General features: G+C 36.0%; 1 protein-coding gene across 9 annotated transcripts in view; it reads right to left on the reverse strand.

Moving 5' to 3' along the window:
- Nucleotides 1-868: 868 nt before the first annotated feature.
- The window catches only part of PEX2 (peroxisomal biogenesis factor 2), a 57,914-nt gene continuing 42,829 nt past the window's right edge, over nt 869-15,953 (reverse strand). For 3 of the 9 annotated variants that reach the window (XR_012128259.1, XR_012128266.1, XR_012128265.1), the window contains one exon: nt 874-1,432. The gene's annotated coding sequence lies outside the window, so the exon portion shown is untranslated. Of the gene's footprint in view, nt 1,433-15,953 lie in introns of all 9 variants that reach the window. The other 6 variants (XR_012128260.1, XR_012128263.1, XR_012128264.1 and 3 more) reach the window with 5 other exon arrangements.

Consider the following 15,953-nt stretch of genomic DNA (forward strand, 5'->3'; position numbering starts at 1 on the left):
AAAACTCTGTGTTCAGCATTATGCAAAGTAAAGGTCACACTAATTCGCTAGGGTAAAGATACCAGACTAGGAATATAGACATCTTCAGTGAGATCAGTTAAAGGTCAAAAGGCCAGGAGCAACTTGGTCCAGAATGTTTGAGTGTTCCACAAGGGTATCTCAGCATAATCCATGACTTCACTGTAAACAGCCCTAGCAATCAGACAATGACCCAGCCCACCTTGAGGGCAGGGCAGGTAGTACAAATTCACACCCTAAGCCCTGAATTCCCCCAAATCCTCAACTGCCTATAAATCCCCTAGACAACGTACCACCCTGGGCTCTCTTGTCCCCTACTGGTATGAGCCAGGAGCTCTTTCCTCTCTCTTTATTTCTAAATAAAAGCCTCTCCTTGGCTCTTCTACCCTGGGTGTTTGCTAAATTCATTCTTCGACTCTGCAAACAAGAACCCCGGCATCAGTATCATTCTTTATATTATCCCCTGTGCTTAGCACAATGTTTGGAAATGTATTGGCATACCATAAATGTTTCTTGACTGATGGACTGAACATGTTGTGGGAAATCAGTTTTAAGTTCCAAGATCTCAATCAGATGGTTACTCATCTCAAAAATAAGGAGTAGAATTTAAAATACTTTGCCTATTTCCACATCAGGGGCAGGACAGAGAGACAGTAGTCAAGGACCAAAGAGTGTTGGGTCGGGAAATGGATGTAAATCTTAAGCAAGCAGGAAAATTACTAGTAAAAAGTAGTGACAAAAACTTTGCAGAATAAATTGCAAAAAAAAAAAAAGCATGTCTCTACTAATTTCAGTAATACAGATTAGATTTCACATGAAACTTTAGAAAATCTGGAGATACTAATAAGTACTCTATAGAAGGACCTCTCAGATCTGTGCAGAAGAACAGTGTGGGACACATAGAAAAGTTTCAGCCAAATTTGAAGGTAAAAAGGGAAGAGAAATGTAGACTGCCCAAGAGGAGATTCTTCTCTTTTTCCAACTTCTCTGAATAGGGGCTTTCTTTATTGAGGAGGAATACCAAATTATTTTTAGAACTAAATTTTATGTCATTATTGTGGTATTAATACACAAATCAAGTAGAATAGAAATCAAATGTACAAATACATATGGCTTGATTATTTTTCCTACAACAGAATGATTAGAGCCAAAACAGTTCCTACAACTCATGACCACCCTCACATGGTTTCGGTGTCCTTGAGAAGCGTCATGCCCTAGGGCTAGACTCAAGGTCAGATAATGATTGTGTGTTGATAATGTGTTGAACCCCATACTCAGAATTCTTTTGATGTTTAAGTTCATTTGCTCAATAAATATGAGGAGTCCTGGCCTTACTCTTGTGCTGCTACGCCTTGAGTCCATCCCCTGGCTGGTCCTTTCAGATCTTCAGCATTTCATCGCGTTCCCTCCAAATCTGCGGGTCAGAGGTAGGGGGAAGCCGATACATTATAATTTGTGTATAAATATTCTGCCTCATATTAAATTCAACTCCATTTTTGCTCTTTCTATAAAGTCCAAATTTTAAGTACCCCCAAGTTCAGGTTTCACATGACATTAAACCATAGGAATCTTGAAAGTGAAAAAGCAAGCAAGTAGCATCTCTTTTGGGGCTATGATAGTAATTCTATTTATTTCAGACTGAGAAGAGGTATATCTCTTAAGATAAAGGATTCTATCTGGGGTTCAGGGATCCAGGTTGTACTCCATGTCAACCACTTTCCTACCAATATTCTTAATTTCTTTGCTTAACATTTCTTTTGCAAATGTGATTTGGATGTGTATTCATTAAACAACTGCTCTTATTCCAGTAGCACTCCCCCAAAGAGAGGTTATATATACTCTGACTTTCTCTCACACCTCTACAGATACTTAAGGTCCAGTTACATCAGAATTTTTACTGTTTTTCAGTTCTATTCACCCAGTTTTCCCCAAAGGCAAATTCACACACCTCTTCCAGGAAGTGCACTGGTCTCCCAAGCCTGGATAAGTGCTTATCAGGTGTCTTCTTTTTATGTGCTGCTTATTACATTGTATAAGCACATATTTATTTCCCTAACTATATTGTAAGTTTATGTGGCCAGAATCCAAGTCTGTATTACTCATCTTTGTATCTCAGAACTGAATACCAAACCTCACTTATATTAAATACTGTATAAATACACAGTGAAAAGAAATGAATACTAATGAACTTTAATTTTCCTCATGTTAATGACTGAGAGGACTAAGAAAACAAACTCAGTAGAGCTAAACAACTTGTATCCCGCTTAAGAGTTTTTTAAATCAGCATCCACTAGGGTCTGAACTTATTTTTATTTTTGTTCCAGTTAAGTACAAAGTTAAGTAAGGAATAAAGGGCAGACAGAGAATACAATATATTCTCGTGGATTTCTTTTAACCTCCCACTAGGAAGCTAATAAGCTGAGGCAGGGGCAATGGTAGAAAGAAAAGAATAAAATATCCTCTGAACAATGGGTCTACTTAAATATTTCCTTAATAAATGCCATAGCATTTGGGAATTCATTAAAGAGAAGCACTCTTTTCTATATGTTAACTGCAGCTTCAGCAATAGGAGAGATAATTAAGAGATTCTTTGAAAGGAGCCCAACTTCCTCAGCAGCAGACTAATAGCTATGATTTTCCTAAAAAGGACCTTCCTAATAGCCTGTAAGCTTTCCTAATCCCTGGTTCAGGCCTGTTTTCTGTCTATGAATAAAAGTAGAATAGTTATAGAACCCAACCCTAAGTCCTTCAATTTTAGAATCTCCTTTAAAAGAGAAGACAGATTGCTTAATAGTATCTTCACTTGCTGAATTTTTTCCTTCCTGTCCCCTATACAGGGCTCCAACTCAAGACAGACATTTCTAGCAATATGCTTTCATAATTTTACCTTAAAATTAGGACGCATTTTAAAGAATTTAGATGATTCAATTTAAAAAAATCATTTGAAGCTAGTATTTGACAAAAGAACACATTTCAGATCAATAGAGTAAATTTAAAAGTAAAAATATGATATCTGAAAAGAATTTAGACTCCAGATTTATGAGGTTTTCTCAATCCTGGGAAAATATTATGAATATATTGGTTACAACTGTTTTAGCACTATATGGCTCTATAAAATATTCCAGGTATAGAAATGAAACACAGGTTAAATAACTGTCTGGATACAAAGGTTGAAGCACTCCCTGATTAATTCACATTACTCACAGATGGTTTATCCTAAGATAAAATTTTTAAATGTTTATTTACTGATTTAATAAAAGCAAAGTAAAGGAGAAAACTGAAATAATTATGCAAATGGTCCAAACTCTCATAGAATTTCCACCTACAACATTCAAAGTATTTGTCCTTGGGTTGCCTGGTAATTTCCTCAGATCTTCATTTGTGCAATAACATCTATACGTCCTCAATACTATCAGTACTAATGTAACTTTACATAATATCTCAAGAAACCATGTGCTGTGACATAGTAAACTAAGAATATATATATATATATATATATTCCAAATAAACTTGTTCAAATGAAAAATAAATTCTAATTTGGAGGAGATCTTCACAACAGAACAAAAGCCTTATCAAATAATGAGAATCTGTCTCTTAAATACGTTTTACATAAAGTGTACATTAAAATCAAATATTAAATCTGGCACAAATACCAAAAGATATTTGAACACTTTGGTCAATTTTTAATTTTTGAAAATAGGTATTTGTATATGTATATATGAATGTGAAAATGCAAAGGTTTACTCAACAAACATTTGTATATAGTTTTGTATATAGATTATATTGAATACATATTATATTCAATATAATCAAACATTTGTTGAATAAAGCTTTGCATTTGCAAATCTGACATGCATATACAAACACCTGCTTTCAAAAACTAAAAATTGATCAAATTGCTCAGTAAAGTAAAGTGATAAATAATAAGGAGATTCAATCAAATCAAATGAATGTTTATGGGACAGAATGCTTCCCTTTTTTCACCTAGGACACTATGTCAACCTCAGTTGCTCATGAGAATTATCTGGAAGCTTCCAAAAGTTGATGCCTAGACCACACTAGTTAACTCAGAATCTCTAGAGATTGGAGGACCTGGTTGGTTTTCAAGATCTCCTGGTGATTCCACTGTGTATATCATTTCAGTCTGAGACCTACTGACCTAGGACAAGTAAGGGTTAATTGGATGAAAGATTCATTAATTCGACAGGTAGAATCAATACAAATGGAAGGAGCACTTAAGTGACCTTTCTTTTTGACCTAGGCTTTCAATATGCATTCTTTAAAGTAGTCAGTCCTTGAAAAGCCTTTGCATGACCTTGAGCAAGTCACTTAAACTCTTTATCATGCAGTTTCCTCACTGTGAAATGGGGATTATCCTACAAAGATTAAATGAATTATGTGCAAAACATTTAGTCAAGAGCCTGGCACAATACATTTGTTTATTTATTTCTTTTTAAACACAAGTAATATTTGCACAGTGGGGGAAAAAAAGAAAGTATAGATGTGCAAAGAAGAAAGATTTATATAGTCCTACCATCCAGAGATCATTGTTTTTTCTACTTAGGGCAGATTATTCAGCATTATATTTATATTTATATTAAAATCATAGTACACAGAGTCAGTAAGACCTGTTTTGAATCTTGTCTCTGTCCTTTTCTAGTTTTGTGACCTTAGGCAAGTCATGTAAACTATCAGTGATTTTCTTTCTTATTATTTGACTTTGTTGCTTTATACATTAGCATGTTTATTATGTTTATTCTTGGTTTCCTCACTACAGAATGTTAAGGCTCCAGGGGGGTAAAAGGGACATTGTCTTATTCACTACCCCTAGTACTTGGAAAGCCCCACGTGGATACATAGAAGTTGTTTGAGAAATATTTGTTGAATGAATGAATGCTTAGATTAGGTAGGCCTTCCTCACCCCCAAGACTATATAATTCTTTATAATTATTTTCATTTAAAATTTATTATAAAATGTTTTTTTCTCAGTAGTAAGCCAGTTGTTCCAATATCACCATTAAATATAACTGTGGCTATTTCATTTGAATTACCATCTTTATCATATTATGTAATGTTACATACATTTGGGTCTGGATCTGGGCTTTGTAGGTATTGTACTGACCTGTTTGACCTTGGCTTAATTGACTGTGACTGTACACTGTCTTTTCATTTCACATGTAGCATAACCCCTTATTGCTCTTCTTTAAGGTGGTACTGCCTATTCTTGCATGTTTCTTGTTCCAGATGAACTTTAGAATAACTTAGTCAAGTTTAAATACAAATTGTTTCTGTATTTTTGAAGAAAGTTAAGACTTGACCCTTACTTTATATCCTACACAAATATTAAGTCAAAATGGATCATAGAACTACTCATAAGAGACACATAAGAGCTAAAAACCATATTCTAGAAGAGGACATGAGAAAGTCTTTAGACAGGACACCCACCTCATGAATCACAGAAGAAAAAATGATAAACTTATCAAAATTTTTTTTTCCCTTGGGATTTTATTTTATTCCTTGATTTTGTTGAAAATGAGTTGGGCCTAAAGTGAGTTTTTATAATCACACCATGTGACTCATTTCTTCTTTGGAAGCCAGATCTTCTCTCCCACTGTGTAGTCTCATCTAGTCTCCCCGAAGTACAGGGCTAGCGGAGTTGATAATGAAATGCAGTCCTACTTATCACGCTCAGCAAAGGACTCAGAGAAGACAGGGGGAAAAAATCAATCCCACAGGAACTTCTTGAGTGCTAGATATCCATATTTAACCCCCATGTATTTAAAATGGAAATGAGATATTTAGGGTTTTAGTTTTTGATTTACACAAGTTGTCACCACCTCCTTGGCAATGGGAATATTTTACAGACCAACTACTGACCTGTCTGGGAAGATCTTAGCCTGTCATCTCAGGTCCAGGGTAGTTTCTTCATATTTCTTTCAAAACTCTCAGCAGTGCTTTGCAGTAGCTTTGATTCTTCAGGCTTCAAAGGATGCCCCTTCCAGGGCCAATCTGTTAGTTCATTTTTGGGTTCTGTAATTCTGCTGCTGTTTTGTTCCTTCAGCTTTTCCTTTGTTCTTATACTCCACAGATGAGTGAAATCATTTGGTATTTCTCTTTCTCCGCTTGGCTTATTTCACTGAGCATAATACCCTCCAGGTCCATCCATGTTGCTGCAAATGGTAGGATTTGCCCTTTTCTTATGGCTGAGTAGTATTCCATTGTGTATATGTACCACACCTTCTTTATCCATTCATCTACCGATGGACATTTAGGTTGCTTCCAATTCTTGCCTATTGTAAATAGTGCTGCGATAAACATAGGGGTGCATCTGTCTTTCTCAAACTTGATTGCCGCATTCTTGGGGTAAATTCCTAGGAGTGGAATTCCTGGGTCAAATGGTAGGTCTGTTTTGAGCATTTTGATGAACCTCCATACAGCTTTCCACAATGGTTGAACTAATTTACATTCCCACCAGCAGCATAGGAGGGTTCCCCTTTCTCCACAGCCTCGCCAACATTTGTTGTTTGTCTTTTGGATGGCAGCCATCCTTAATGATATGAGGGGATATCTCGTTGTAGTTTTAATTTGCATTTCTCTGATAATTAGTGATGTGGAGCATCTTTTCATGAGTTTGTTGGCCATCTGTATTTCTTTTTTGGAGAACTGTCTGTTCAGTTCCTCTGCCCATTTTTTAATTGGATTATTTGTTTTTTGTTTGTTGAGGCATGTGAGCTCTTTATATATTTTGGACGTCAAGCCTTTATTGGATCTGTCATTTTCAAATATATTCTCCCATACAGTAGGGTTCCTTTTTGTTCTACTGATGGTGTCTTTTGCTGTACAGAAGCTTTTCAGCTTAATATAGTCCCACTTGTTCATTTTTGCTGTTGTTTTCCTTGCCCAGGGAGATATGTTCAAGAAGAGGTCACTCATGTTTATGTCTAAAAGGTTTTTGCCTATGTTTTTTTCTAAGAGTTTTATGGTTTCATGACTTACATTCAGATCTTTGATCCATTTTGAATTTACTTTTGTGTATGGTGTTAGACAATGGTCCAGTTTCATTCTCCTACTGTCCAGTTTTGCCAGCACCATCTGTTGAAGAGACTGTCATTTCCCCATTGTATGTCCATGGCTCCTTTATCAAATATTAATTGACCATATATGTTTGAGTTGATGTCTGGAGTCTCTAATCTGTTCCACTGGTCTGTGGCTCTGTTCTTGTGCCAGTACCAAATTGTCTTGATTACTATGGCTATGTAGTAGAGCTTAAAGTTGGGGAGTGAGATCCCCCCTACTTTATTCTTCTTTCTCAGGATTGCTTTGGCTATTTGGGGGTCTTTGGTGTTTCCACATGAATTTTTGAATTATTTGTTCCAGTTTATTGAAGAATGTTGCTGGTAATTTGATAGGGATTGCATCAAATCTGTATATTGCTTTGGGCAGGATGGCCATTTTGACAATATTAATTCTTCCTAGCCATGAGCATGGGATGAGTTTCCATTTGTTAGTGTCCCCTTTAATTTCTCTTAAGAGTGACTTGTAGTTTTCAGGGTATAGGTCTTTCACTTCTTTGGTTAGGTTTATTCCTAGGTATTTTATTCTTTTTGATGCAATTGTGAATGAAATTGTTTTCCTGATTTCTCTTTCTATTGGTTGATTGTTAGTGTATAGGGAAGCTACAGATTTCTGTGTGTTAATTTTGTATCCTGCAACTTTGCTGTATTCCGATATCAGTTCTAGTAGTTTTGGAGTGGAGTCTTTAGGGTTTTTTATGTACAATAGCATGTCATCTGCAAATAGTGACAATTTAACTTCTTCTTTACCAATCTGGATTCCTTGTATTTCTTTGTTTTGTCTGATTGCCATGGCTAGGACCTCTAGTACTATGTTAAATAACAGTGGGGAGAGTGGGCATCCCTGTCTAGTTCCCGATCTCAGAGGAAATGCTTTCAGCTTCTCGCTGTTCAGTATAATGTTGGCTGTGGGTTTATCATATAAGGCCTTTATTATGTTGAGATACTTGCCCTCTATTCCCATTTTGCTGAGAGTTTTTATCATGAATGGATGTTGAATTTTGTCAAATGCTTTTTCAGCATCTATGGAGATGATCAGGTGGTTTTTGTCTTTCTTTTTATTGATGTGGTGGATGATGTTGATGGATTTTCGAATGTTGAATCCCACTTGGTCATGGTGTATGATCCTTTTGATATGCTGTTGAATTCTGTTTGCTAATATTTTATTGAGTATTTTTGCATCTACATTCATCAGGGATATTGGTCTGTAATTTTCTTTTTTGGTGGGGTCTTTGCCTGGTTTTGGTATTAGGGTGATGTTGGCTTCATAGAATGAGTTTGGGAGTATTCCCTCCTCTTCTGTTTTGGAAAACTTTAAGGGGAATGAGTATTATGTCTTCTCTGTGTGTCTGATAAAATTCCGAGGTAAATCTGTCCAGCGCCGGGGTTTTGTTCTTGGGTAGTTTTTTGATAACCATTTCAATTTCTTTGCTCGTAATTGGTTTGTTTAACTTTTGTGTTTCTTCCTTGGTCAGTCTTGGGAGGTTGTATTTTTCTTGGAAGTTGTCCATTTCTTCTAGGTTTTCCAGCTTGTTGGCATATAGGTTTTCATAGTAGTCTTTAATAATTCTTTGTATTTCTGTGGAGTCTGTCGTGATTTTTCCAGTCTCATTTCTGATTATGTTGATTTGTGTTGATTCTCTTTTTCTCTTAATAAGTTTGGCTAGAGACTTATCTATTTTGCTTATTTTCTCAAAGAACCACCTCTTGGTTTCATTGATTTTTGCTATTGTTTTATTCTTCTCAATTTTGTTTATTTCTCCTCTGATCTTTATTATGTCCCTCCTTCTGCTGACTTTAGGCCTCATTTGTTCTTCTTTTTCCAGTTTCGATAATTGTGATGTTAGACTATTCATTTGGGTTTGTTCTTCCTTCTTCAAGTGTGCCTGGATCACTATATACTTTCCTCTTAAGACTGCTTTCGCTGCGTCCCACAGAAGTTGGGGCTTTGTATTGTTGTCATTTGTTTCTATATATTCCTTGATCTCTATTTTGATTTGTTCATTGATCCATTGATTATTTAGAAGCATGTTGTTAAGCCTCCATGTGTTTGTGAGCCTTTTTGTTTTCTTTGTAGAATTTATTTCTAGTTTTACACCTTTGTGGTCTGAAAAATTGGTTGGTAGAATTTCAATATTTTGGAATTTACTGAGGCTCTTTTTGTGAGCTAGTATGTGGTCTATTCTGCAGAATGTTCCATGTGCACTTGAGAAGAATGTATATCCTGTTGCTTTTGGATGTAGAGTTCTATAGATGTCTATTAGGTCCATCTGTTCTAGTGTGTTTGTTCAGTGCCTCTGTGTCCTTATGTATTTTATGCCCAGTGGATCTATCCTTTGGGGTGAGTGGTGTATTGAAGTCTCCTAAAATGAATGCATTGCAGTCTATTTCCCTCTTTAGTTCTGTCAGTATTTGTTTCACATATGCTGGTGCTCCTGTGTTGGGTGCATATATATTTAGAATGGTTATATCCTCTTGTTGGACTGAGCCCTTTATCATTATGTAGTGTCCTTCTTTATCTCTTGTTACTTTCTTTGTTTTGAAGTCTATTTTGTCTGATATTAGTACTGCAACCCCTGCTTTCTTCTCACTGTTGTTTGCCTGAAATATGTTTTTCCATCCCTTGACTTTTAGTCTGTGCATGTCTTTGGGTTTGAGGTGAGTTTCTTATAAGCAGCATATAGATGGGTCTTGCCTTTTTATCCATTCTATTACTCTGTGTCTTTTGATTGGTGCATTAAGTCTATTTACATTCAAGGTGACTATTGAGAGATATGTACTTATTGCCATTGGAGGCTTTAAATTCGTGGTTACCAAAGGTTCAAGGTTAGCCTCTTTAGTATCTTAGTGCCTAACTTAGCTCACTTATTGAGCTGTTATATACACTGTCTGAAGATTCTTTTCTTCTCTCCCTTCTTATTCCTCCTCCTCCATTCTTCATATGTTGTGTGTTTTGTTCTGTGCTCTTTTTAGGAGTGCTCCCATCTAGAGCAGTCCCTGTAAGATGCCCTGTAGAGGTGGTTTGTGGGAAGCAGATTCCCTCAGCTTTTGCTTGTCTGGGAATTGTTTAATCCCGCCATCATATTTATATGATAGTCGTGCTGGATACAGTATACTTGGTTCAAGGCCCTTCTGTTTCATTGTATTAAATATATCATGCCATTCTCTTCAGGCCTGTAGGGTTTCTATCGAGAAGTCTGATGTTAGCCTGATGGGTTTTCCTTTATAGGTGACCTTTTTCTCTCTAGCTGCCTTTAAAACTTTCCTTTTCCTTGATCCTTGCCATTTTAATTATTATGTGTCTTGGTGTTGTCCTCCTTGGATCCTTTCTGTTGGGGGTTCTGTGTGTTTCCGTGGTCTGTTCAATTATTTCCTCCCCTAGTTTGGGGAAGTTTTCAGCAATTATTTCTTCAAAGATACTTTCTATCCTTCTTCCTCTCTTTTCTTCTTCTGGTACCCCTATAAGACAGATTTTGTTCCTTTTGGATTGGTCACATAGTTCTCTTAGTATTGTTTCATTCCTGGAGATCCTTTTATCTCTCTCTATGTCAGCTTCTATATGTTCCTGTTCTCTGGTTTCTATTCCTTCAATGGCCTCTTGCATCTTATCCATTCTGCTTATAAATCCTTCCAGGGTTTGTTTCACTTCTGTGGTCTCCTTCCTGACATCTGTGATCTCCCTACGGACTTCATCCCATTGCTCTTGCATTTTTCTCTGCATCTCTGTCAGCATGTTCATGATTTTTATTTTGAATTCTTTTTCAGGAGGACTGGTTAGGTCTGTCTCCTTCTCAGGTGTTGTCTCAGTGATCTTTGTCTGCCTGTAGTTTTGCCTTTTCATGGTGATAGAGAGAGTTTGCAGAGCTGGTATGAGTGACAGCTGGAAGAGCTTTCCTTCTTATTGGTTTGTGGCCTTCCTCTCCTGGGAGAATAGCGACCTCTAGTGGCTTGTGCTGGGCAGCTGTGCGCAGACAGGGCTTCTGCTACCTGCCCGGTTGCTATGGAGTTTACTGTGGGCGTGGCCTGGCTCGGGCTGCTCCTCCAAATGGTGGAGTCCCGTTGGAGGGGGAGTGTCCAGGAGGCTATTTATCTCTGTAAGGGGCCTCTGTGCTCCCTGATGCCCAGGGGATTAGAGTGCCCAGAGATCCCCAGATTCCCTGCCTCTGGATTAAGTGTCCTGCCCTGCCCCTTTAAGAGTTCCAAAAAGCACTCTCCAAACCAAAACAACAACAGCAATAAAAAAATAAATAAATAAAAATTTAAATAAATAATTAAAAAAAAAAAAAGAAAAACGCCTGATTTTCTTTGTCCTCAGGTGCCGGTCTCAGGCACCCGCTCACCGGTCCTGCTTCCCTGTTTCCCTAGTATTGGGTCCCTGTCCCTTGAAGACTTCCAAAAAGCACTTGCCAAAAAAAAAAAAAAAAATGCCGCTCCCATTTCTTTGTTCTCCAGCATCGGCCTCAGGCACCTGCTCACCAGTCCTGCCGCCCTGTTTCCCTAGTATCCAGGACCCCACGCATGCACTGTGTCTGCGCTCTGGTCTGGATGGGTGTGGCTGGGTGTTCAGCAGTCCTGGGCTCCTTCTCCCTCCCTGCTGACTCCTCTCCTCCCGCCAGGAGCTGGGGGAAGGGGTGCTCGGGACCTGCCGGACCGGGGCTTGTACCCCTTTCGTGAGGTGCTGGGTTCTTGCAGGTGTGGATGTGGTCTGGATGTTGTCCTGTGTCCTCTGGTCTCTATTTTAGGAAGAGTTGTCTTTGTTATATTTTCATAGATATATGTGGTTTTGGGAGGAGATTTCTGCTGCTCTACTCATGCCACCATCTTGGCTCCTACCCAAAATTTGACTTGTTTATCAGAAAATACAGTTAAGGAAATGAGTGAAAAGACAAGCCACACACAGACAGAGGAAAAATATTTGCAAAACATGTATCTGGTGAATGACTTGTCTACACAATTCCTAAAGAACTCCTACAATTCAGTATTGAGAATACAAGCAAAAGGACAAAAATATGAGCACTTCAAAAAAGAAAATACACAAATTATCAGTAAGCACATGAAAAGATGTTCAACATCTTTGGCCAATAGGAAAACACAGTTTAAATCTACAGTGAAATAGCATGGCAAATCCACTAGAAAGTTTAAAATTAAAGTGCCAATTGGTAAGGATGGGAGCAAATGAAAATCTCATCTAAGGCTGGTGGAAATTCAAAATCATAATGTCACTTTGGAAAACAGTCTTGTCATTTCTTATAAAACTTAAACATACATATGTCCATAGAAGGACTTATCTATTAATTTTCATGAAAGCATTATTCATGATAGCTAAAAACTTAAAATAATCTAAATGTCTATCAACTGGTATATGAATGAGCAAACCGTAGTCTATTCACACAATGGAATAGCATTTGTCAATAAAAAGATATGAACTGATTCTTGAAAGAGGACGAGGGAATTTATGAAAGTAATATTTCAAAATTTGAGTGTGGTGGTAGTTGTACTACTCTGCTTATTTACCAAAAGTCACCAAAATGATGACTGAAACTGATCAATTTTGTTTTGGGTAGATTATATTTTAGTTATAGCTCAATAAATTATGAAAGAATTATGTTGGTAGTTTGTTATAAATTATGTACATCCAGGAGTTGAAATGTAGGATTATATTACATGGAAGACATAGATGAATAGGTAGATATAGAGAGGTAAACATTTTATTGTTTTTTCCATAGAGAGAAGTTTATTCCTGGATATATTATATTTTGCTTATTATTTGGTATGGGTTTTATTTTCATATCTTAATTTATAAGGATCTGAATTTCAGTGATGAAGAAAGACATTTTTCTTTTCACTAAGGAACTTACAGTGATAATCATATGTCTGTAAGAAAGCTGTTGAGTTCATTCCAGGACCAATTCAATGAGATCTCTTGCAGTTATAATGGTTTTGCAGGTGATTCTCATGAGTTTTTTTTCCATGTAGATAAGTCATATCATTTGAAGATTTAAAAAATTGCTCTTCTCTTTCCAGTATTATAAGACCTCATTCTATTTTTTGATTGCATTACTTAGCATTTCCAGAAAGACGTTAAATACTAACGGTGAATTGAGCAACTTGCCTTATTCTTAAACTCTAAACAGAATTACTTTCTGTTTCAACATTAAGCATGATGACAGTTATTAAGATGCCATAGATGTTTATATCAAGTTAAGAAACTATTCTTCAATTTCTTTTTTGCTAAGAGTTTTATCTTTAATATGAATGGACATTAAATTTATCAATTGCCTTTAGATCATCTATCAAAATGATCTTTGATTTTGCTCCTCTGACCTACTAGGAAAATTAATTATATTGATTTCTAATATTAAATTATAGTGGGGAACTTTCTTTTTTCACATACTGCTGGATTTATTTGCTATTATTTCACTTAGGATTTGCCTTTATCTTCAGAAGAGAAATGGTTCTACTTTTTGCCATTTTTGTTAGGTTTTGTTAATAGGGTAATTTTACTGTTACATTATTATTTACATTAATTGAAGAATGGGCTCCTTTTTTATCCTTTGAACAATTAAGATGAATGGGATTTACCCTTTTCTTAGAAGTTTTGAATATTTCGACTATAAAACAGTAGATTGTGTGCTTTTTGAGGAAAATTCTTTTATGGGACTTAAAATATCATGTTTATTGATCTATTCAGATATTTTCTTTTTGACTTAGTTTTAGAAATATATATTCTCCATGAATATCATGACTTTTACCAAGATTTTAATAATCATTATTGTTTAGTTTTATATGACATTTGCATGTCCTTAAATATCTGCCCTATAACTTTGGTTATAACATATCTCTTTCCAAAACATTTTGTGTCTGCTCCCTCTCAATCTTATTCACTCTCTCAGTTTCTGTCTCTGTCTCTTCTTATTGATGAGCCTTGTCAGATGTTTTTCTCTGCCTTTTAAGAAGAAAATAAAACAAGATTTGTATTTATTAATTTCACTTTTTGTTTTCTGTTTCATTTCTACTTGTATCTATAAAGGTATATTCCCCACTAAATGTTTCTGTGTGGCCTAGGATTTGTAGTAGATGCTATGAGTTGCCTACCCAATATTTGGGCTCACATTTTTAACTAAATAATTGAATCCTGACATCAATTTAGGCAATACTTAAGTCTTGCCTAAAGCTTGTCAAAAGTCTTGTCCAAAAACTACATTTTTAAAGTTTTGCTTGAAGGTAGGTGTGACCATGTCCCTAACCCTGGCCAATGAAATGCAGACAGGAGGTGGGAGGTGGGACTGTCAGGTAGGCTTTTTAGGGAAGTTGACTTTGCTCTTCCTTCTTCTTGATGCTTCAGTGTGGCTGTTATGGCCAGAAATCTAGAGGCCACCTTGTCACTTTACAATTAAAGGATTGTAAAGGCGATAGGAGAAGAAACTTCAGTCTCTAATGTCTTATGAGACTCCAAAATCTGTCTTGGGATGCTTATCTCTGGAAGTTTTTCAGATGAGAGAGAAATAAACTTGCCACTATCATCCCATTCTCACCATAATCTATGCTCAACATAATAGCCATGCTTACTCTTGTAAAGGAATACCAGATTATAGTCTTCCTTTGTCCTAGTCATTATTATTTGTCTTGAATTCTATGTTGTTGATGATTGATTATTGGTATTGGCTTTTTGGTTTGTTTGATATTTTCCTCAGTAATTTATTTGGCTATGCCATAATTTTTAGCCTTTCATTTATTTTTTGTCATTTGGCTTTAGGTACAACTTAAAAGTTGCTTGTTATAAAATTTAACTGTTTCAATTTGTGGTTTAATAATTGTCATTTAGTAACTTTCATTGAATACTTACTATACACACTGTGTTAACCATTTATACATTATTTTCATTGCTTTAATCCTTGAAACAATCATAGATTTTATCAGAAGTTATCAGGAATATTCTTATCACCATTATACTGATGGGAGAGCTGAAGCTTAAAAAGGTGAAGTGATTTGGCCAAGATAAAGCGTCTGGTAAAAGAAGGAGAAAAGATTTGAATCCAGATTTCTCTGAGTCCCAACATTTGCTCTGCTGTATCAGAGCCCATGATTTGTACACATGTATTCAGGAGGTTCTCTTTTGTTAGTATTTATAGTTATCTTATGTTCCATGATATTTTGTTCAATAATATTCTTTTGCTTTGCACAAATTTTCCTTTAATCTCCATAATGAGTTTTATCTCCTGAGGGCCTGGACTAATAGAGCTAATCAGAGACTCTCTGGAAGTGCAGACCTAGTCCTTTCTAGACCAGAATAGCTTAGAATAATAACATTGTTGTCAAGATGTTTACTATTTCATGTAGGAAAAACCAATGAACCATTCAAGTCATATAAAGTGAAATATAAGCAAAATATGAGTGAAAGTTTCTAATTATTATCTAATTTGTGAGCCAGTGATTTAAAGTCAATATTCACTAACTATTAAAATCTCTCTTTTTTTGTCAGTTTGTGTTCCAAAGATAATGAAACTAATGTAGCTTCTTGTTTTTTTTTCTTTTTAAAAACTTATTATTATTAAATGATATTCTCCCATTCACACAGTGAGTCCCTGGCTAAAACATTAAAATATATGTGCCATGAGTTGATTGGTCTGCATTTAGTGACCTGGAAATATGAGATGAGTACAGAAATGAAATAAAGAACAGATAGAAAAGATTCTCAGAGATTCAACTTAAAAAATTCTATTGTTTTTGCAAATAGTCACTTTCTCACTAGTCATAGGTGATGATCAGTTTATGCCAGGGATGTAGTAATGAACACTGACTTTGTCAGTGATCTTCTTTGGGGACAGAGAACTACTAACCTTGAAAACAAATATGATTTAC

Source organism: Manis javanica, chromosome 2 (genome assembly GCF_040802235.1).
Source record: "Manis javanica isolate MJ-LG chromosome 2, MJ_LKY, whole genome shotgun sequence".
NCBI lineage: Eukaryota > Metazoa > Chordata > Mammalia > Pholidota > Manidae > Manis > Manis javanica.